Here is a 25,271-nt window from a genome sequence, read left to right as displayed (position 1 = left end):
TTTTAGTCCTTATTCTGCTTCCTAGGGGCAGATTTATGGGATGATCACTTAACTTTTCTGAACATCACTTTTTCCACCTCGAAATGGAAAAGATAATAACCACTCAAACTACTTTACACAATTTTAGAAGGAAAGCAAATGAAGTACAGCATATACATTAACTTTTTAAAGGGAAGATTCCTGAGGACCGTCTGTTTTCATGATTTACCTTAACAATACTGCAAATATTGCAGATTCAGACAACTCATGGGAAATGCACAGAAGACAATGCCAAGAAGGTTTAGAACTAGAAGGATATACTAAGGGACATTTCAGCTGAACCCATTCATTTTTCAGATAAGAAAACTGAGTGAAAGCCAAAGAAATGAAGTTATTCCCAAAATAATAAAATTAGAAAAAGAGGGAGAGAAAGCATCCCTCAAATCCATTCCATATCCTTTGAAGAGGCATTCTGGTACATGGGGGTCAGGATCACCAAATGCCAGTGTTGACCATTTCTTGTTCTTTGATGTCTGCAGACAGTCCTGAACTCGGGGAGGAGATTAGCAGGTGATCAAAGAGATGTTAATAGTCATAGGCATCTATCTGATGTTTTCTTCCTGGCATAATATCAAGAATTTCAAAAGCACTGGGAGACTTCTGTAAGGAATGAGGGCAACTTATTTGAAGAATATTATGTCAATACAATTATCTTCCAGGGAAGATCTAAACACACCTTATTCTAAGAAGGTGTCCTGATTGCCACTTTAGGACCATTGCTGAGATTTCTGTGGTCCATTTGCAGCTGTTCAAAAGTCAGAGAGGAGAGCATGAATCACCAATGGATCTGACATTTCACGTGTACTGGAAGGAAGAAGAAGGGACACTCAATTTGTGAGCTCCTGTCTTTGGTGTGGATGGCAGATGCTCAAGTACATGTTACCCAGGGTCCCTGCAAGGATGGTTATCTCTGATAAGGAAGCTGCTACATTGACTCCTAGTTCAGTTCCTGACAAACTGGGTTGGAGCTTCTCCAACAGAAAAGTTCAGGGGTCTACACAGAAAAGACAGGTCCACTATCCACTTGGCGCAAGGCACTTAGAACAAGTTACTTGAGCCCTTGATCAATGACTATTAAAATAACACTGTCTACCCTAGTCTCCTTCAGTGCTGTGAGGCCTCAGGAGTCTTTGAAGATGAAGTGGTCATTTGATCCTGAACTTACTACCACCACCGCAGCATGACTCAAGGCTTTCCAGCAAGTTCTTTATTCTGCCCTTCAAAGGTTAGAAATCAAAGAGCCCCAGCTTGCTGGGGATCCCAGAATGCTTGCTGGGATAACCCAGTCACACATTGGCACTGGGTCAATGCCATTATTTGGACTTGGGTGTTCCCCAGATTACATTAATCCTTAATCAGTGTTTCTTCTGATGTCGCAAGCCCTAAAGCCTGCCCCAAATCTTGGGATTCATTGATTTCATGTCACCAGGGACTGAATGGAACACCTCTAGTTCAACAAAAAATAACTGCCACTGACTCAGAAACAAGAAACAACTTGTCCCCAAGGGACCAAGTCACCAGGCAAGAGAGACCTCCCTAAACTATGGCATGGTCCCTTTGTTCTGTGCCAGTCAGTCACTGCCTTAAACTGTGCTGTCATCTCTGATTCATCCCTTTCTTTCACGCAGGGTGAGTCAGAGGGGGAAAGTGCTGTGTAAAACCCTCTACATTTAATTGATAAAATACAGCCAGTCACTGCCAAGCCAAAGGAGGCGAATGGATAGTCCAAGGATGCACTGAAGTAGAACACTAAGCAACATGACAAGTGGCTGTGGTTGCAGACAGCTGAGGAGGGTCAATAGTGGGCTGGCTTAGCTGGCCTTCAGTCATTTGGAGCACAAGTATCAGAAGGAGACAAAAGGCAGAGCCACAAGACCTGATGGGGCCATAAATGCCACCCAGGGTCACTACACAAAGGAAGGCCACACACATTTGTAGTGTGGGATGAGCTATATGAATTATTTTAGTCATCTCTTAAACATGTACTAATTAAATACTGTCCTGGGAGGTATATCAGTGCATCAGGACAGTAGGTTTTGTCTAGAGAAGCAGGATGCTCTCTGTACTCAGCAAGCCAGATCCTTAATTAGATAAAATAGGGTGGCACAAAACTGGTTGCTGATTTTGAGCAATAATTAAAGAACTCACAAACATACACAGATGTGTAGACACATACATATACATCAATGCACATATATACACAAACGGGCACATAGACCTTCTCCTGCTTGTTGACTGAACCTTCTCAAACATAAACTTTACAGTTGGATTAAAAATCAAAATTACCATTTAAATACTGAATACAAATATAATTGACTTCAGTGAGAAAAAATATCCATATAAAGGACAAGAAATTGGGACTATTTTTTTAATATTTTAATTGAATTAGAGTACAAGATTGCCTTGATTTACTTATTTGGAATTTGGATTCCCTGTCTGTGAGCTCAAGAAGGGTATTTGAGTAGTCACCTCAGCATTAAGAAGGCACACAGCCAGCAGGCACACACACACACAGGGATAATGGCAATGCATGTGTCAGGTGGCTGGAGGCACCGTCCTGTTTGATCTACTTACTGGCCTGGTTCCTGGGTTCCTCTTACAATTGTGATTTATAGTGGAGGCTAGGTTTTACAAAGGTACTTCTAATGATAGGATAAATAATGGCTCGGTGGATGGGGAGAGTGGAAGTAGGGCGGACAGTCAGGAAGTCATTGCACTAGGTACTAGCATCACATATGGGGTAGAGATGGAGACCCCAGGATGGTAGAATTGGTGGAACTTGGGTATTGATGACATGCTAAAGCAGGAATTATATTCCAAAGAGAAAGAGTCTTCCCTTTATGTGCCCAGCACCTAGTTGGTAGTAGTTTAATTTTGGGCATGTGCTATAATAACTCGCAGATCTCAAAGACTGTACAATAAAGGCCTATTTCAGGTTCACATGAAATCCCACATAATTCCAGCAGAACAGCCCTCCTCCATTTATTGGCCTTGCCTCTGCCGTACATGTCCTCCGGGAATTCCCCAGAAGGAAAAGTTACAAAGGAAAGCTATCAGCTCTTAGCCTTTGTCTCAGAGGTGACAGACCTCACTTCTGCCCACAGCTCATTGGCCTGAACTAATCACATGCCCAACTTAACTGGGAGATGGAGGGAAGTACATGGAACATCTGGGGAGCTCTCAACCTACATATATGGATATAGTCACATTAGCTGCCAATTTCTTAGATCTAAGCCTCCATCTGTTTAACAGTACCACCCTACTGTTACTGCAAAGTCCCAGCCTTGGCAGTATTTCCAAGACCCCTGGGTGGGATAAATGTGCCCATGTTCTCTACTGTACCCATTTGGATGCTTTGTCACTGTCTTTGTGCCTTATGCAGTCACTTCTCTGTTAATCAAGGGCATCATCTACCATAGGCTGATGTATATATGCTCGGGATGCTGTAGAACCAGGATCTTGGGACAGGCAGGCAAAACATCCCTTCCTCCAGCTTTTCACCTGGACTGAATCCTAATACAGTAGTGCTTGTACCCAAAGTCTGTTGGACATGTTTAAGCCTTGTTTTTTGTTGCTGTGACCAAAAAAACTGACAAGAACAATTGGGAGAAGAAATGTTTATTTGGTCCCCCGTTTCCAAGGTCCCAGTCCATAGACAGCTGACCCTATTGTTCTGGGTCCAAGATAAGGCAGACCATCATGGCTGAAGGGCATGGTGGAGAAAAGCCATTCAGGTCATGACACAGGAAGCAGAGAGTGCTCTGCTCACCAGAGACAGACTATAAACCCCAAAGTCACGCCTTACCTGCCAACAGTTGCCACCCATTTAATCCACATCAATGATTAATCCTGTGACTAGGTCACACCTCTCCTAATCATTCTTCCTCTGAAAATTCTTGCATTGTCTTACACATGAACTTTTCGGAGGATGCCTCATAGCTAAGCCATAATAAGCCTCATTAACTCCTTAATCTCTCCAAAGGGGTAAGGAGAGATATAAGCAAGTGAAGAAAGAGCTGTTTTCTGTCATTGTTCTTAGTTATCTCTAATTCAAAGTATCTCCTTTTCCTTTACCCGAAGACCAGATGTCTCCATAAATATGAGTAGATACATGTAATTGGGAGGAGGGCTGAGACACCTAGTTCTGTTTGCCAGAAGTTCCTCAGGGCTGCCAAGATAACAGAAATGGAGATGTGGACATTCCACAGAAAAGACCAACTGCTTTCAATTGTAGAATATTCTACAATTTGTGTATCTTATGAACAAGACGATACACAAGTCAAAGCAGTCCAAAATATGATGCCTGAAAACATATTTTTTGGAAATATGTTTTGTAGATATCAAGAGTCCTCAGAACCCAGGTTTTATCTTTCTGCAGGTCACCTCTAGTTTTCATTGTTTTCTAGTAAGCTTATATTGTTGTCCAAGTCATTCTTCTAGTGTAAAGAGTGCATTCAAAGATAAACAGAAATAAGCCAATGTATGCATTTGCTGTTTGATTGATAGACCTTTTGTTAAAATGGGAGGTAGAAAGGAGCTTTTCCCTCCTATAGATCATCAACACAAGCTTCAGAGATATGTGACTTACCTTGCTGCTATTCCTCTTTTCTGAAAGAGAAATATCAATCAGCTTGGGTGTGGCTCAGTGGCAAAACAATTGCCTGTCATGTAAAGGACCCTGGGTTTCATCCCCAGCACCACAAAAATAAACAAACACATATAAAATTTTAGAATTAAAAAATGATTTTAATTTTACCTAGTCCACTCTGTCCCCTCTGAAAAACAGGGAAATTGAGATCCAAACGCTTTAAATAAATTCTCACAATTACAGAACTGACAGAAACCGGACAGTATACCCGGTTTTCAACTCCTACCCTGCTTCCTGATCTGCTATACAAATTCTTTCTCCCTGGAGCTCTCTTCCCACCTTCTTTTCTCTCTGTCTCACTAATAGCCCCTTTAAAAGTACAGATGAAAGTAAGGATATAGAAAGCAACAGGTGAGGCTACCTCATAGTTCAAATCAGATGAAGGCGTTATCTGTGGACAGGTGCTGTGGGGTTGTCAGCAGGTGTGGGAAAGGGAGAGTTCTGCTGATGGTGGAGCATCTTGCAGTCCAGTGCATTCTCAGAGAAAACAGCCATGGCACAACGTGTTTTCTTGGCATTGCCTATAGCACGTTTTCAAAACCTTGAAGTGAGATAATGTGTGGGCACTCTGAGCCCCTTGATTAGCAGACCTAATGGAGAACCAAGATGGAAGAAGGCAAAAGGAAGCTCTCATGGCAGGATGTTACTGCAGCACATCTTCCTATGGGGCCTTACACTCTCACCCCAGCATGTGCTGTCCTTACTGAACAATGAAATATTGGGTGTTACCATCAGAGAATGTGCTTTTAATTTTTTTTTTTCACCAGGAGTGAACTGGGCGTATGATGGTCAGTGTTAAAAGTGGTCTGTGGACTTAATTATGACAAGGAGCAAGTGACTTAACCTCTGGCTTTCACTTTGACTCCCCTCCTACCAATTTATAAAATGAAGGAATTGAATTAGATGACCTCTAAGACCCCTTCCAGCACAGAAATTTCAAATCTATAAACACAAAGCCACCTATGTCACATTGGGATTAAGCTCATAATTCTGCCTCATTAGTGGTCCATAATCAGCACAGAGAAAAGGAGAAAACTGAATTTTTATTCACAGTATAAGCACTGGGAAAACCCAGATTCTTACTCATTCTGCATGCCCTTCCTCAAAAAGGATTTTCAGTTTGGTAGGTAACCCCAAATCCTCTTGCTTCTAACTTGCTGGTCTGATATTTAATTTTAAATCAAATGAAAAATAAATTATCTTTCAACAGATACCTACTCTAGAGTTGAACCACAGCTTTGTTTAAAAAAAATCCTTGATTGTTCATTAGCTAATATTTTTAAACCCTATACATCCCAGATACAAAGATGTGATGCCTAGAAGATATATGACATGAAATCTCATCTTGAAATGTTAACTATCCTTAAGACAATAAAAGATATAAATTGGAGGGGATTTTTGGACCCTCTCTTGTAATAACCAATTGTGGTGGATAAAAGTTCATGGTTAATCAAGTCTGGATATTTTTGCCTAGGACAGATTTTAGTCAGCCGGATTTCTTTTGTTGTTTTATTTCTGATTCACACAATATTGTCCATATTTATGGAGAACCATACATTTCTATATATGTATACATTGTGTAATGATCAAGTCAGAGTAATTAGTATACCCATCACCTTAAATATTTATCATTTCCTTGTAGTGAAAACATTCAAAATCCTCTCTTCTAGCTGTTTTGAAATGCTTACTATCTTACTTTTCGCTGTAGTCATCCTGTTGTGCAATACAACACCAGAAGTCATCCCTGCTGTCTAACGGTGACAATGTACCCATTGACCAACATTTCCCCATCTTTCCCACCCCGCCACTTGCCCAGCCTCTGGTTAACCACCCTTCTGCTGTCAACTTCTATGAAATCAACTTTTCTAGATTCCACATAGCAGGGAGATTACATGGTCTTTGTCCATGTGCCTGGCTTATTTACAGTCTTCCAGGCTCACCCACGTTGTCACAACTGCTCCATCACCTGGGTAACCAATGTTCTGTTGAAATTCCCTCTTCTACAAATACTGGAAGTGTTTTCTATTTTTCTGTTAGACCCAGATGGATGCAAGGGCTTTAAGCCAGTACAATGAGGTGGCAAGGAGTGATGTAGTCCAAGGGAAAGCCCACTAGCAAAGGGTTGCAAATCCCTCAAGCCACAAAGCAGTTCCTATAATGGTTTTGACATGGATTCCAAAGCAAGCTGCCTACATTAGAAAGTTCATCTTAGTGATCTCTATTTGCCTTGTATCCCCATATGTGGAGATAATAGTACCTCCTTTACGGGGTTGACAATGTTAAATGAACTAATATAATATGTGTAAAATGCTTTAAAAGTACCTGGTGGGTATTAAGTGCCTTATGAATATTAACTATTATTATTTGCCTGGGACTCCAGGCTAAAGCATGAAAGGCTGATGTCTCCCTGGGTCTCACACCAATAGTCATCCCCATATCGGAATGATAGATTTTAGCTGCCATATCCTTTTTAAGGATCACAGCTTTGGAAGTTGGAGGAAGCATGTGCTGATTGACAGCAATGCTGTAAAGAGAAATAATTTTCCAGGGGCCAGCAGTGGTTACCATGGTTTCCAACTGGCAGAAACTCCAAGGTCAATTCCTTGAAAATATTTCACTGCTGATATGAGCAGGGCAATTCCTCCACCTTTCTAATCGCTTCTTCAGCACCAGATTGTTCCAAGGCTGAGTCCTGATTTTAGTCAGGGAAGAAAAATCTGAATAAGTAGAAACCAGAAAACACAGTCATCTAGCTGACCACTGACCATGAAAGCAAATAGAGATGATTTCCCCAGGGAGCCTGGAAAGGGAAGTGTCACTTGAAGAGATGAAATTTTAACTACAGGAGAACAAAGCATTTTAATGTTAGACTCAGGTCTGCATTGATAAAGATCAGGGAGGACAACATACTATTGGAAATTTTAGTTTTGCTCTCGGATTCATTTTTATTTCCCTGAAATGCAAATCCCAAGGTACCTGGAGAGGTCACAGTGCATAAAGCTTTGGGAAAAGTCCTAGCACAACCCACCTCCTCACTTCACTCCGTGCCCACCTTACGCTGGACCTGCATGTGTCTTATCCTCCAATCAATGCTCCAACCTTCAGAATTAAACTCCTCTGACATCCCAGCTGCAATATCGATCAAACATTTTCTCTACAGTGACTCAAGTTGTTTCCGGAAATCCTCTCCTACGGGGAAGGAGATTACTTCCAGAAGCCTGTTCTCAAAGGAAGTGGTCTCCCATGGGTGATCTCATGCCAGGGCAGCTCCATTAGACTTGGAAATGCGTGGTTTTTGTCGTGGGCAGGCTAAGGAGTTCTTTTATAGAAGGTTTTAAAGAGGATTCTCCACTATAGAAAGGCTCTGCTTAACTGCTGTGATTTAAGTGTGTCCCCCAGTAGTTCATATGGTAGAAACTTAATCCCCAAGTTAATATGTTACTAGTATTTGGAGGTCAGGCTATTGAGAGATAATTGGGATTAAATGCAATCCTGAGAACAGGTCCCCATGATGTCATTAGTGACTTTAGAAGAACAGGAAGAGACCTGAGCTGACACACTTGCTCAGTCTTGCTTTGTGATGGTCTCTTCCATGCTGTGATGCACCAAAAGGTCCTTGCCAGAAGCTAGCCAGATACCTGTGCTCTTAGACATTCCAGCCCCCAGAACCAAGAGTCAAATAAACGTCTACTCTGTGTCAATTACTCAGTTGTGTTAAAGCAACAGAAAGTTGTTTAAGGAATTAACTGAGTCAAATACCCCAAAGAAAATATTTATAGAGTACTAACAATTCAGAAAGTACCACTGCAAATTTTCTAGTCATTCAAATACTTTTGGAAATATTTTTAAATGGCAACCCTAGAGAACTCACACCAATGTGATTTTCTGCTTTTGCTGCATAAAACCCTTATTTCTCTAGCAAAGCTAGGTGCTAGCTATCTACTTATAAAGCTATATTAGAAACTAAAGGGGAAAAGAGGTTGTAATTAGGTGTTGTGATTTTTTTTTTTTAATTGACCACAAACTCTTTGTAGCTGTTCTTATTAAGAGGAGGCAGAATGTATTTCCCCTTCTTGGATTTGGACCATCTTGTGGGTTGCTTTGGCCAATGGAATATGTTAGAAGTAAAGTTGTGAGACTTCTTTGTCTTGGCTTCAAGGGGCCCGTAGTTTGCTCTCACCTTCTGGGATGCTGCCCCAGTGAATGAAAATGAGCTGGTTGGTGGGCATCAGGGAGAACATGGAGGAGAACCATGGCACCATGACTCATGCCTACCAACCACTAGTGGTAAATGGTTGAGTGAGATCATTTTAGACCACCTAGTTTCTGTCATGTCACCAAAGAAAAGGAGCCACATAAGTGCCCTCAGGCTAAAGCAGCAAAAGAGCCATCTGTCTGAGCCCAGCCTCAGTGCCTGACCTGGAGACTCATGAGCAAATATGATTATTTGATTATTTTGGAGCCATTAAATTTTAGGGTATTTTGTTACACAGCAGTAGATAACTGCTACGGAATCATTTCTGGTTTTGTGCTTGATTTATCTGTGAAACTAATAAAATCACATAATAATAATTTGACTATAGGAAATAGTCAATTCATGGAGTATCCATACATACTAAATCTTGTAAATGATGGTAAGAGAATTGAAGAAAATATTTAGGAAAAGTAAACAATGTGCTAAACAATCTGACTCCCCTGTACACTGTCATTCTGAATACCCATTTCTATTTCTCAAAACTAGATATTTTTATGAAAACTATCTGCAAAACTGGAAAATGTCTACTTTTTCTGAAACAATGTAGGCTTTTTGATCTTTCATTGTTGGGTTATTCACTACTGATTAGATTATAGATTTATCTAAATTCTCCCCTTCTGTGTAGTAAAGTTCAAAGAAAAATCATGTGAGGTAATCTCTAAGTTCCTGGAGTCTCATGCTTGATAGGAGTGTCTTTGTTTACCTTGGCACCTAGAGTCAACCAAACAGTAACAGTCTGATAGAGGACTGGGGCTTTAAACCACACCAGCAATGTGATTCAGGGTGGGAGCCTGGGTCCTGTAGCATCCGCTTGATTTCCTGAAGAGGCTGAAGACTGAGACCGGCCACGAGGACAATCAACCATGCCTCTGTGATGGAGCTCTGATAAGACTCAGGATATCAGGGCTGGGTGACTTTCTCTGGCTGGCCATACTCCATACTTATTGTGACACATCAGTGCTAGGAAAAAATGCATTTTCCTTACTCTGCAGGAAGAGGATCACTAGAAGCTCCTCTTTTGGTACTTTAACTCTGACTCACGTCCTTTCCTTGGTTGATTTTAATTTCTGTCTTTTCCCTGTCATAAACTATAATGAAGATATAATAGTTTTCTGTGAATTCTAGGAATCTCTCCAGTGAATTATCAAAACTGAAGTTGGTTTGGGGAATCTTTTGAACTTACAGGTAGTGTTGGAAGTGAGTTATTCAATGTGGGTTGCACCCTAATTTTGTAGTTAGCTAAATTTTGCACCTTTCTTCAATATGCAATTAAAACTGCCTCCCTGACTACTTCCTCTGAATGATTAGCTCATGTAGGACTCACCTGGTTCTTGGGAAATGGCTCCTGGCTTTCCTATTGATCATGTATTCCTATTTTTTGCCCTTACTAGATAGTAGTGTGTTGAAGACTCAACCTATTTCTTATATCCTTTCTGCCTCTAGTAGCCAGCACGATGTTTTAAATTAAACATTATGGTATTCTTCAAACAAATTGTTGCCTCCAATGCCAATTAGTAATTCCTGAAATTTAGGCTACATTTGTATGAGGCTAAAATAATTATTCACTCATTCCAAAAATATTTAGTGAGCATCTACTATATGGTAGACCCCAGGATTTGGCAAAAAGCAGTGAACCAAGACCCTGCTTCCAGGAAGCTTCCAAACTGGGAGATGAATAAATAATAGCAAATTAATCAACATAACTAAACTATTAGATTAGATAATAATAAGTGCTATAAGTGCTCAAAAAAATAATTACACAGGATAAGAAAATAAAGTGTGAATAAAGTAGAGAGGGTGATCAAAGAAGGGCCTTCAGAGGTGGTGACTTTTCAAGAGAGACCAGAACAAATCAAGAGAATGAGTCATGCATATAGATCTGCAAAGCTGGTCTGAATGTCCCAAGTGCCTAATGACTTTAATAACCAAACTGATTTGAGACTGTGACTCTCTGATTTCCTTGGATGGTGGGTGACTTTTTAAAAGAAAGTTTTTTTAGTGACTGAGGGATTCTACTCCAGTCATGACTCATAGATACATCCTCATAGTTCCTGTATGACATGTAAATAGTCTATATATACAAAAGAAACAAAGTTCATAGCTGACTGAAGACAAGGGTCAACCTCTTAACAGTCTTCATGTTCCAGATTTTTTGAGGGGACACCCCAGAGGGACAACCGCTTTCTAAATAATCACCCCACTGGGGAAGAATCTTTAAATCTCTTCTGATAGCACCCTTTATTAAACTGAGAAATGTTCAGATGAAGTTTGACAAGATGTGACACAATTCCAAAGAGAACTAAGTGATTCAAAGAAAAGGAGCTTAGCAAAAGTAAAGATGTGAATAACTCTGCAAATGTAAATTGTAAAATCCAGGGAAACCTCTCTCTCATACTTTTTTTTTGTTTGTAGTTTCAGTAAATAAACCAAGGCTCACTTCCCCCCCGCACCCTCCAACAGCCAGGAAGAAATCTCATTACAAGAACTGGGTGCTCTGAGAAAAGCAAGGTCTGACTTTTAAAGATGGCATTGTAAAGCTATCCTGTTTCTACTTTGCTATCATTTTCCTCTGCCTTTGCTTTCTCATGGTGAGTGAAGGATATAATGGCTATCTGTTTGAAAATGGCAGTCCTTCTCTGATCTGCATTTCCACTCTCCAAAATGCTCTATCTTTGGCCCTCTTGCATATATGTAGTAAAATAACCAAATGTCGCCAGCATCCTAAATTGCCTTCTGAATCATCAAAAAAGGTTTGAATTATGCTGGGGCAGCTGTAGTGCTGAGTATGTTAATGAAATTTAGTTCTTTAAAAAATGATGATCCAGGTATTAGGTGTGTTAACTTGTCTGGACTAATTAGGATAATCATTAACTGGGTTACACCATGCCCCAACTAGCCTCAGAACCAAGAATTATTCAGAGAAGCTTTTCTGCAATAGTCACATTTCTAGATTTAAAGGCAAGATGTTTTGGGTTGAAAAAGGTGGGAAAGTGATTTTATAGGAGTCCGTCCAGACCTGGTGTTTTAGAATTGAAGTCAATGACTTCACTTTTACTTAGTATTCTCTCCTCCTCCATTGCCCAGCACAAATGGTGAAAATATTGTTGTAAAATGGTACCATGAGGAAAAGTTGAGAAAAGAAGAGGCAGTTGTATTTCAGAGAAGTTGGTATGGAACAGGAGCAAAGAGAGAAACGCCCTGCCCATTTCTTTTTTTGCTACCAAGTGTACTACAACACTGGTATTGATGTGTTAGTTGCATTTTATGGAGAAATGAAAATCTTTCCTGGGTCCAAGATGGAATCAACTTGCTATTGCCATAACTACATTTGTCAAGTGGGAGTCATGCTAAGAAGCTCAAAATTATAAACAATTTATGGGAAAAGTCTGAGGAAGTTAAAATCCATTTATTTAGCATTAAATAAATACATTTTATATGTCCAACACTCAGCAAAGTGCTGTGAAGGAATTAAAGAAGTATAACAGATAGTCTCTGCTTAACATTTAGCATTTAATTAAATCACATACTTGGCTAAGCATGCTGAAAGACATGAAAGATAGATAATGTGTGGATCTTGCTTTCCAAGCAGCTCATGGTTTTTTGGGAAACAAAAGGTATGCACTTGAAATGCTTAAAATGTGATTGCAGGCAGGAAATGTAAGTGCCAGATGGTTGGCACAGAATCTAAATAATTATTCATTGGAAAAGAAAAACAAGGGTGGGCTACAGTGGAATTCATTGATGAGGGAGGACTTAACATGTACCTATGGAGTCTTTACTCATAAATCATTTCAGTTTATAAGGATATTTACCTACCATAAATCCACAAAGAGACACTCAGGAAAACAAACATACCCAGGACAGCGATGCTATAAGGTGGGCGAAAGCACTTCTAGAAAAAAAAATAACATAGCCTAAAAGCATATTAAAACCTGAAGAGAAATTCAGAATGAACAGAGTTACCCTAAGACCTAGCAGTTCTACTCATGTGTATTCAGTCCTTCTGGGTTTATATCTATGTCTACACAAAAAACTTGTATACAGATGTTCATAGTGGCACTATTCACAACAACCAAAAATTGGGAACAAATTAAATTCCATGAACTGATGAATGGATAGACAAATTGTTGTATCCATACAATGGAATATTATTTGACAATAAAAAGGAATTATCTATCAGCAGAAGGTATAGCTCAGTGGTACAGGTGTACCTGTCATGTGAAGGGCCCTGGGTTCAAAATTAAAGAAGTACTACTGTTCCATGATAGAACAAGGATAAATGCTGAAACATTGTACTAAGTGAAAAAAGTCATAAACAAAGTGAGACATTTGATTCTATAAATAAGCAGAATAGACAAATCTATATAGACAGGAAGCATATTAGTGGTTCCCAGGGGCTGAATACAGCAAAAAATGGTGGGGGTAACTTCCTATAAGGTGCAGAAAGACTTTTTAAAAGGGGGGCTGATGAAAATGTTCTAAAATTAGGTGGTTGTGATGAGTACACAACTTGGCACCCAATTAGGAAAAAAAATCAGAATCATACACTTTGAAAGGGTGAATTTTATGATATATTGATTGTATCTTTTTTTTTTTTTTTTATTGGTACTGGAGATTTGAACTCAGGGCCTTATGCTTGGGAGGCAAGCACTCTACCAACTGAGCTATGTCCCCAGCCCTAATTGTATCTTAATAGAACCACTTAAAGAAAAAAATCTGGCAAGAATAACACTCCCCAAATTGCTAAAGTATGTTAGCTTCTAAGCAAAAAATTATAAAATAGATACTTCAGGAAAAAAGAAAATACAGGGATAAAATATAGAAGGTTCATAAAACAAGATTCTCTCTAAAGTTCCGCTCCTCTTACAGTGTTTTGAGGACTTTAAAAATCCTAGATATACCTCAGGTGAGGGAGAAAGGAGGTATTATCATCAGGCATTGATAATTTATAGTTAAGGGATTAATTGGGAATCATTATTTGTAAATCCATCGTTAAAGACAAGTTAGAGTGATCTGAGGCTTTAAGAAAACTTATTTGGAAAGATTTTCAAACACAGAAAAGGGATAAGAGTGGTACAGAGAAAACCTGCATATGATTCTTAACTCAGTTCTCAGTTTGCTTTATCATTTGTGCTCAGGTGCTCACTCTCCCTCCCTCCCTTCTCTCTCTCCCCTTTACTTCTCTTTTCCTTCTCTCTCTATATATTTACATTTATATTTCAAATATATATATATCACATTTTATAAATTTTAAATATATAAAATTTTATGTATTTCAGAGTAAGTTACAAGCATCGTGACCATTTACCTAATGTATAAGTGTGCAGCATATATTTCCTAATAATAAAAGCATTATCTTACAATCTTACATACCAGGAGTAAAGTTATCAAGTTCAGTAAACTTCACATTGATGCAATCCTTTTATATAATCTACTGTCCATTTTCTAATTTTGCCAAGGGATAATGTTATCATCGACAGAGCAATAGCTCTATAACATCACTCCAAAATGAGGCATCTGAAAAGATAGGATCTTAGTGTCTGTGGGGTAGGAACCTGGAATGGCCCCTCTGGATGGTCTGCTCTGGCTCAAGTTTTCTCACCAGGCTGCAGTCCGAGACTTGCCTGGGACTGTGCTCACATCGGAAAGCTCAGTTAGAAGGGAAATGCTTCCATGCTCACTCACAAGGTTGCTGGCAGGACTCTGGGTTTGGCTGGCGGTTGACCAGTGGCTCCCTTGGTTCTTTACCACACCGTGCTCTCTCAGGGCAGCTCACAGCATGGTAATTGCCTACCTTAGAATGAATGAGCAAGAAAGGAACCCCCCACCCTCACAATGGAAGCCTCAGTCATATTTTCATAGTGATATTATCTTTTAAGTGATATTCCTTTATTTCTGTTATATTCTATGTATTAGTAATAAGTCAATGAATCCAGATCACACTTAAGGGAGATGGTTCCACAAATATTAGGGACCATCTTAGAGGCTGTCTGTCATGCCCCATAAAGTCTTCCTGCACAAGATCTGGTCTAGACTCACATACTGCAATTAGTTGACACATTTTTTTAGTCTTTTTTTCTTTCCCTTTATGACTGTGACATTTTTTAAAACACAACTCTCCTTGCTAAAGTAAAATGTTCTACATTAGAGGTTCATGTGATGTCTCATAATCATTAAATTCAGGCTCTGCATTCCTAGCCACAAGTTACATGACCAGTGTTGTCTCCTCTTGAGGGAATCATATTTAGCAGTTCATGATGTTCATCTGTCCTTCACTGATAATATTAATTTTGATCCCTGTTCAGGGTGTTGTCAGATTTCTCCACTTCTGTAATTATGTAATGATATTTTTTTCCCTTGCAACTGAAAGGCAATCTGTGGGCAGACACTTTAAGTAAAACTATACAAATATCTTATGTCTTACTAAAAATTGCCTATAAGTTCAGATCTCCTTCCACATTCACCTGTCGACACTAGGTGTTATATTAGTCAGTTCAGGGTACCATAACAAAATACCACAGACTGGGTAGTCTTAAGAAATATTTATGTCTTACATGTCTGGAGACTGGAAATCCAAGGTCAAGGTGCCAGGCAAGGTGCTTTCTTGTGAGGTCTCTCTCCGTGGCTTGTACCTGGCTGTCTTCTGGCTAAGTCCTTTCATGGCCTTTTCTCTGTGTAAGCATCCCTAGTGTCCTCTCCTCTTCTAAGGACTCCAGTTTTCTTGGATTAAGGGTCCACCCTTATGAACTCTTTGAACTTTAATTACTTCTTTAAAAGTCTTATCACCAAATACACTCACAATGGGGTTATGGCTTTAATATCTGAATGAGGGGGAACCACTCAATCTATAACAGCACTCCTATAAAGTAGAGCCATCCCTTCTCACACTTTTATTTGCTATTAGTATATAGAATGGATTCCTATTTTCTTTTCCAATGTCTTACAGTTTGTTACTGTCCTTAAATTTTTTGGCATTCAAATTGTGCCAGACTCTTACATTGGGACTCCCTCCAGGCTGGCTCCTGGGTCCTCAGGACATGCCCTCATTATGTTTGCAGCACCTGTTAACATCTGGCATGACAAGATTCTCCAGGCTCCTACTAAATAGAGAGGTGGTTGTACAGTACTGTGGATGTACCAATTACCACTGAAGCCTCTGAACTGTACACTTTAACATGGTTAATTTTGTTATGTGAATTTCATCTTAACTCACAAAGTTCCAGTTTCATCTTGAGCCTTTCCTAAAAGCAGTACTTTCTTTGAGAAAGTTAGAACACTGCACTAAAAAGCAAAATCCGGTGACTGTTAGGTATGGAACTGCTATGGGGTGTCTTTGCTTCAATGAACAGAGTTAAGAGAAATATATTTATTCAATCCTCTTTTTCTTATGTCATAAATTCAACCAACTGTGGATCTAAAGTATTCAGAAAACAATTGTGTCTGTATTGAATACTACAGACTCCTTTTTCTTGTCATTCCCTAAACAAGTCAGTATAATAACTACTAACCTAGCTTTTACATTATATTAGGTATTATAAATAATCTAGAGATGCGTTAAAATATTCAAGAGGATAAGCACAGCTTGTACACAGGAACAAGGCCATTTTATATGGTAAATAAGAACATGCACAGATTTGGATATCCACAGGAATCCTGGAGACAACCCCCTTGGAATATGGAGAATGACCTATTGGAGTGGGGAGGGGCGGGGAGTTAGCTGCCTGTTGCTATGACAAATACCTGAGCTAAACAACTTATTTTGGCCCCTGGTTTCAGAAATCTTAGTCCATGGACACTTGGCACTGTTGCTTTGGACCTGAAATAGCACAGTACATCATGGTGGGAACAAGTGGCAGAGGAATCTGCTCACTAAAGAGTGACTGGGAAGAGAAAGAGAGAGAAAGGGGCTGCAGTTTCAATATCCCCTTCAAGTGCACACCCCCACCCCCAATGACCTGACATCTTTCCACTAGGCCCACTTCCTATTTAGTAACAGTTCTTCCTAGCATTCCCCACCCAGTGTCACGGGTTGTGTCTAATTCTTGGTCATAAATTGCTCCTTGTATCTCCCCCCCCCCCCTTTTCATTGTGAGTATTCATTTGAAATACAATTAGGTTCTTTTTTATTCTTTAGTTCTAATTTGAGTATTTCTCCTCCCTCCCCATATTTGCTATTTAAAAAAAAAAAAAAAAACTATATTGAAGATGAACAAGTTTCCAAAAAAAAAATCATACACAAGGCTTTACCAGAGAAGTGTTAACTCCCTCTTGTATCCCTTCCACCCTCTTTCCCACCTACTCCTATGGGAACCCACTTCATTATTTTCTAATTTATTCCTCCTACATTTCTTTTTATATGTAGATGTTTCTTTGTCATTTTCTCTTCACAAAAGTTACCACACTATGTAACTCTTGGGCACTTCATCAGGAAGGAACAGTTTCCTTGAGCTCCGGAGACTCGCAGGCTCTTTACAGTCTGTTCTTTTCAGAGTGCCAGGCTGACTAGTGAGTCCCATGTCTATAGCAAACTGGGTGCAGAGTGTGGCTCCTTCTCAGGTCCACCCCAGGTGCCGTCCAGCCAGTTTCCTAGCATCACATTCTTCCCTGTGCCTTGTCTATTCCCATGGTTTGAGTGTGCAGACCCTTGTCTTCCAAAACCACGCATGACCCTAAGAGACCCTTGCCTCCACCCAGTACTGACACATTACCTCACATTTCCTTGCTGACCTGTTCTATACTCCCTCCCCAAATAAATTGTTCAGGAACCAATCTTCCTTCTGTAAGATGTCGGAGTGCTCATCTCCTTCCCCTACCCTTTATCTCTCAACTATCTTTCCCCTCTTCCTTTCTGCCAACCAACATGCATGCGTGCGCGCTCACACACAAACACACACGCTTTCTTTGAAATGTTTCAGTCTTTCCATAACAGCAGGGGGGAAGAGGAGGCTCCCAAAGAAGGAGAGAAAGAGTTTTAAAATAGCTACCCGCTGGGTAATTCATCATCATTAAACATCAGAGTGCCATTCTAGCAGGGGACCCTCTAAGCCATTCACTTCTGCTCTCCAGCAGTTTACCCTCTACCCACTGCTCCTGGGGAAGGCCACCTCTCCCAGATCAACAGCTGAGGACCTGGCAGTTCAGCCAAGCTGAGGGGCGCAGGAGGTTTGATACCAGGACCACAAAGACTTGGGTGCATGGCCAGGTACTCAGGCAGTAGTGAGCCTTTCCCAGGTTTTGCCTGCTCCTCCTTCCAAGCTTCAAAGCTCCAGTAATGTCCGACAGTCCACCTGTGTCTTCCTGCAACAAAACTACTTCCAGGAAAAAAAAGGGGGGAGGTGGGTATGTGACAGTTCGAAAAAGTAAGGCTACAAACCTGAGGACAACAGTAGGGGAGACAGGAAGAAGCAAGCCATGTGGGGCCTCATAGGGTTAACACAGTCGAGACTACACAAAGGATGGAAGAGGGCGAGGCAAAGTGAGAAATCGGGGGTAGGGAGTGGGAAAGAAAAAACAGAAAAAAATCTTCCACCCTTTCTTTTTGCATCAGGAGGTACATTTCCATTTCAGAGCAAACCCAGCTACAAATGAGGGTAGCTGGGAGCATGTCTCTACTTAAGCAGCTGATGAAAGACCCTCCCAGTGCCTTTGATGCTGGCTGCATATTCGAGCACTTTTTGAAACGTGCATCTATGGTGTATGCAGCCTGGGAACCCCAGCGGAGCAGGGCTGGCTGTGGGAGGGTGAGAGGGAAATCCTTGCCTGGAATAATCTAGGCCTGGAATGGGCCACCAGAGCAGTACCAGGCAAAACCCGGAATGGATTTTGGGAAGCTAAACAGGCACTGCTCCAGTTCTATGCTCCCTGGGCACATTCTGTAAGCTCTTCGCCATGCAGAGGCTCCGAGAGAGGTCCACTATTTGAGCACACCGCCCCCCTAGGGTTCCTCAGCGGTGGGAACCTGGGAGGGGCTGAACATGCTGTTCAGAATAATTTAGAAGGCAGAATATTCTTTCTGCTTGGTAGTGTGAAATCACTTATTTATGGCTTCCATTCAGACCCCGGTTTGGAGATAATCCCCCTTTCTAAGCGGTTGAACTCATGAATGTTGATCTTGCAAATCAAGCTGACACTAGCAGCTTTTGTCCACCGGGGCATACATCAAGGCCTGCCTTCTCCCCAGCACGTTTTCCCCCTCATCGGCATGCGTGTCCCAGCCTCCTGGATTCCTGAAAGGCCTGCTCCTCCCCAAAACGACCCCGGGTCTCCAGTAACAATCATGGGGCTTGTCTGCCAAGTGTTTGGGCCAACTTGGAGCATTCTGCTTAGGGCCCCAAGAGAAGTCCTCAAAACAAATGGCCCCGACAGGAGGAGGTCACCCGTTGAAGGGCCCGGAGAGCTCTGGACCCTCACCCAGGGGCCTAGGCATTAGTCTTTAAACACGCATGCTGAGCCAAGCCTGGATGAAACCCAGCTCCCAGAAAGGAAGCAAGGAAACAATCGCATTTATGTGACAGGAGGACCGAAGACAGAGAGGAGGCAAAGCTGGCCAGGATGCGTGGATCTGAAATAATGAGATCAGAAGGGGGAAGGCGGATGTCAACTACATCCCCAGCAGCCATCAATAAAAGAGGCTTTGCTAAAAGCAAAGCAGATCATTGGTTTTTAGAGTGAGCTCAGTGGTAACTCTGGATCATAGTGTGATAAGATGCTTTTTTATTAATACTAATGAGCTAATGTTTATTAACTGCTCCAAGCTCCAGAGGCATAGGTACAAATTGCAGACCAAATATGTATTTGAGTGTTTTGTGTTGAGTATGACTGCTGAATGAGAAAAGAACACAATCATGGGCACCCTGACTCTAAGGAATCCAAACTCATGAATAAAGTTATTCATTTTTAATTTAAATTTTATTATGTCGCAGCCTCCAAACTGGTCTCTGGAGCTAAGGCAACTCATCTTACCTCACAAATATATCTTGTTACCTGTGTGCTTCCCCCAATTAGGTTAACAGCGATCTCACTATTAAGGTTGAGCTGTGGGAAGGATATGCTAACACATCCAAGTTCATATTTTTAAAGTGATCTTGGCTGCTTGATGCAGGATGAGTAACCAAGATGGCCTGTAAATGAGGGGTTATTCCTCTGCCTCCACTTTCCAGCAAACAGGAGCACTGATTCTTGGCATGTCTCCAACAGCTTTCTTCTTTTCCTGTTACTCTAGCCAGAGAACAGACCATAAAAGATGACTGAAGTTTGGTTTTCTGAGTTGTTTGGATGCATTTCTCACATACAGGAAATATGCTGCATTAGGGCACCATGGGAAGAGTCTTATCTCTCTGCCGATGCCTGTCATTTTCACATCAGTTACGTTCTGTAGTCCTGGAGTCCAGTGGTTAATAAAATGCATCAAATGAGCTGCTTTCCTTTTATGGGATGAATTCTTCAGGAACAATTCCATTATTGTTGGAGAAATGAATCGATCTTGTCCTCCCTTGTGGTCCTTACCAGCATACCTTCGTGGATCTTGGTGTCTTCGATGTGTTGCTTTTGACAGTATGTAGGTTGCTTTCATCTCACAGTCTCTGACCACTCTATTGCTTCAGCCTTTGAAGCATAGCCTCTGACTCCACGTGACTCTGGTGGGTCAGGACATGAGAATGAGGCATGCCACATGGCCATATCTATTCTCTTTTCCACGGTCTGGAATCTTCACTAGGGAGACCCAGGATATGAGAGATTGAGCAAATTATTTAATGACCACACTCTCAGGACAGACTATATCAGGGCCATGAACTTTGAAGCTGTCCTGTTGCTGGTACCTTCCAAGACCTGTTGTTTTTTATCTCCATTCTGAGGGCTAGTCCACTACCTCAAAAACATTTTTTCCCCTTTTTATTTTATTTTATTTTTTTGCTATTGTTGATTAATATAATATATTGATATGCAAGGCATGCAGAAAACAGGAACATAACAAGTATAGTAACCATTTATTGTGAAATAGACATCTATAATAATTCATAAAATTGTATTGTATGTATTAAAAATAATTAGGAATTAAACACCATGTATGTGATTACTATCTGGATCAGGAAACTTGTCATCTGAGATTAAAAAAAAAAAAAAAAACCCTAGTTGAAGATAAACAAGAACTATATTTATTTGAGGAACATTAGGATACAATCTGGGAGACACCAAATACAAGAAGCCTTGAAAATGTGCTCTGAGGTTTCACAAGATAGAAGTTGGTTTTTTGTTGTTGTTGTTGTTTTGTTTTTTTAACTTAAGCTACAAGAGGCATTGTTAATTACATCCCTTATTCATTAGGAATTACCATTGGTGCATTAAGTTTGCAATAAAAGGATTGGGCACAGTGTTAGTCTTTTGGTTGTTCAGGCAAAGAGAGGCAGTTTCATGAACTGTAATCAAAGCTAGTGGGTTTCATTCCAGAAAGTTGTGGTTTGACCCAGTTCACAAGATCAGCATGTATGCGGATATCTATGAGAGATAGTCCAGTTCAAAAGTTCAGCAGTGGATGTGTCTGAAACCTGGTTTAACAAGGACTCCCAACTTTGTTTTAAATGTGCCAAACTGATGCTACTCCACTTTGATTTTTTTTCTTCCCTAACTGGATATTATCAGTGTGCTTGGATGCCTTTCCCATCCTCCTGGATACCCCTTCTTAATGGGACAGCCACCTTGCTATTTCCTAACCACTCTGCTGACATGCTCGGTAATTCCTTGCTTTCTGTTATGGTATTATCACCTATGTGTCCCTAGATACTATTGTTTAGCTTTGTAGTTTTTAGAATGTGTGTGTATTATGGTTTGGATCTAGAATGTCACCAAAGGCTCCTGTGTTGAAAGTTTGGTCCCCCGTGCAGCTACGATCAGAGGTAAGGTTTTAGGGAGGTGATTGGATCATGAGGACTCTGTCCTTATTAGTGGATTAATCCACAGATGGATTCATAGCAGAATGAACTATTGGGAGTTAATGGAAACTGCAGTAGGTAAGAAGGGAGTAAGTCCTTGGGTGCATGCCCTTGAGGATCTTGTTCCCAGTCTCCCCCGACTCCCACTGCTTTCTGTCTGCCATGAGATGAGCAGCTTTCCTCCACCCCACCCTTTCACCATGATTTTTCTGTCTTGCCTCAAGCCTAAAAGCAATGGAGCCAGCTGACCATGGGTTGAAACCATGAGCCAAAATATATGCCAAAATAAATCTTTCCTCTTTTAAGTTGTTTTTCTCAGGCATTTTGTCATAGCGATAAAAAGTTAACACTGTGTGAAGTAGTCTTTTTTTATCTTTGTTCAGTATTGTATTTGTAAAAGTCATCCATGTTTTCATGTATAGATTATAAATTTTATCACTGAATAGTAGTCAATTTGTAACCATATCATAGTTATTTATCCATTCTATTTTTAATGAACATTAGCACTGTGTCCTTTGGGTCTATGGCAAATAGTGCTGCTATGAACATTCTTATTTGTTTTTCTATATCACATGAGTAAATTGCTCTACAGAAAATTCCTAAGAGTAGATTTGTCAGTGTATGGAGTATGCATATCTTCACCTTTACCAGATAATGTCAAACTATTTTTCTAAGGTGGTTGAATCAATTTACATTTCCACCTACATGGTATGAGAGAATTTATTGTTCCACATCCTTCCCAAACTTGTTTTCTTAGCTTTTTAAACATTTGTCCAACTGATAACTTTGTTTTTATTATAATTCTGAGATAACTAAAGAGAAATACACCATTCCATATCTTTATTGGCCATTTTGTTTTTTAAAATAGCATTTTTACATGCATACATAGGTGGCTGTGGGTATGAATAGTTATTTAAATTATTAAAATATATATCAAATTTTATATCTACATCAACCAACAAATTCAAGGGAAAATGTGCAATTATTTTGCAGAATACATTTTATCTGTACTTACTTCAGTAGGTATCACTTAAGAGTTTTTTTTATAATTACAAATTCTTATTCTTAAAATTATTTCACTTGACTTTCTTCTTGACTATCTTCCTAATTTAACTAAGCCTTAGTATTAACTTGTGCTCTTAGAATCAATTGCTCACTCTGGGTGCAGTGGTACATGCCATAATCCCAGTGACCCAGTAGACTGAGGTGGGAGGTCTGCAAGTTCAATGCTAGCCTCAGCAGTTTAGTAAGACTCTGTCTCAAAGAAATCATAAAAAGGACTGGGGATGTAATTCAGTAGTAATGCACCCCTGGGTTTCAGCCCAAGTATCCCCCCCCCTCAAAAAAAGATGACTATTCACCCTATACCTACTGGATGATAAACATTTTAGCCACAGAAGGTAGCATAAAATTGAACAACTATTCTTAAAAGAGACAAGTAAAACAAAATGAAATATATTGGAATTATTCCTTGACCTAGTGAATTTGTCATCCAGAAGTAGTAATTTCACACCCAAAAGTGGAAATTTACCTCTTTTATTTTGCAATGAAAATATGGCTATCAGTCATCTCTACCCAGGTATGACTAACCATATCTTTGTACAATTATATTTAGACATTCAGCAAACTTTCTCCTCTTACCATCAATATTTGTTCCATGCTCCCCTTATCAATAAAACCATAAGAAAATAAAAGTCATAATGACACTTAATGAGAAAATTTGGGGTACTAAAACACTGGGATATGGCTTTTGGATTCTATTCTAGTCCGAAGGACCATCTAAAATAGGGAAGGCAAACAGGTTTCATTTCACATGTCAACCTCAGTTGATTGTAATAACGTATGCAAAAAAATTCCAAAGTCAAACCTGAACTCTGAGGGAAAGTGTCATGATGGCTTGATGACACCTGCCCTGATGTGGATACAGTTTTGTCACCAGTAACTTAGATCAGTGGTTCTCAAATTTGGCTGCCCTTAATAGGACTCATCTGGCGAGCGTTTATAAAGTCCAAATTCAGTGCCACCCAGACCAATTACATCAGAAACTCTGGGAACAGCCCTTGATCACTTTTTTTTTTTTTTAACTAATACACAAAGACATAAAAGTTGTGCGTGTAAATGGAGTACTGTGGAATGTATGACACATGTATACATTGCATAATGTTTAAATCAGGTTAAACATATCTAAAGCATTTATTATTTCTTTGAGGTGAAAAATTTCAAAATCTTCTAACTTTTTGAAAAGTGCAGTAGTACATAGCTGCTATATAAAGTCACCAGATCAGGCAGTAGCACCCCAGAGCCTCTTGTTCCTATCTAACTGTCTTAGTATCCATTTCCCTACCTTTCCCCATCTTTCCATCCCCAGTCTCTGGAGCACCCTTCTACTTTAAACTTCTACAAGAATGACTTTTTTAGATTCCACATATGAGTGAGATTATACAACATGTGTCCGTCTGTGCCTGACTTGTTTCACTTAACATAATGAACTCCAGTCCCATCTATGTTGTCACAAATGACAGGATTTCATTCTTTTGTATGGTTGAATAATATTCCATTGTGTATACAAACCATGTTTTCTTTATCCATCAGTTGATGGACACTAAGGTTGTTTTTGTCTCATGGCTATTATGAATAGTACTGCAATTAATGTAGGAGTGTAGATGTCTTTTCCATAGACTGATTTTATACCATTTGGATATATGCCCAGTAGTAGATCTGCTGTATTATATAGTAGTTCTCTTTTTAATTTTTTGAGGACCCTCCATACTGTTTTCTGTCATGACTGTACTAATTCCACATTCTTACCAACAGCATTCAAGTGTTCTCTTTTCTTCACATCCTTACCTGTACTTGCTATCTGTAGTCTTTTTAATATTAGTTTTTCTAATGGGGATGAAATAAAATTTATTTCCTATACCTGTTAGTCATTAGCATGTTTTCTTTTAAGAAATGTCTATTTAGATCTAGTACCCATTTTTTGATCAGTTTATTTGCTTTGATGCTATAAAGTTTTTGCCATTCCTTATATATTCTGGATTTCAACTCCTTTCAGGTATATGCATCGATAATATTTTCTCCCATTCTATAGGTTGTCTCTACACTCTGTTGATTCCTTTGTGATATAGAGGGCTTTTTATTTTGATGTAATTTTTAATTGTCTATTTTTACTTTCATCTCCTATGCTTTGGAGGTCTTCTTTAAAAAATTCTTGCTTATTGCTATGTTCTAAAGCATTTCCCTATATTTTTTAAATTTTTTTAATTCTAATTGGTTTTTCATGACAGTAGAATGCATTTTGACACACTGTACATAAATGGAACATAACTTCTCATTCCTCTGGCTGTACATGGTGCTGAGACACACCAGTAGTGTAATCATACATGTATATAGGGTAATG

Source organism: Sciurus vulgaris, assembly GCF_902686455.1.
Source record: "Sciurus vulgaris genome assembly, chromosome: 15".
NCBI classification, from domain to species: domain Eukaryota; kingdom Metazoa; phylum Chordata; class Mammalia; order Rodentia; family Sciuridae; genus Sciurus; species Sciurus vulgaris.
Note: the sequence above shows the minus strand (reverse complement) of the source record.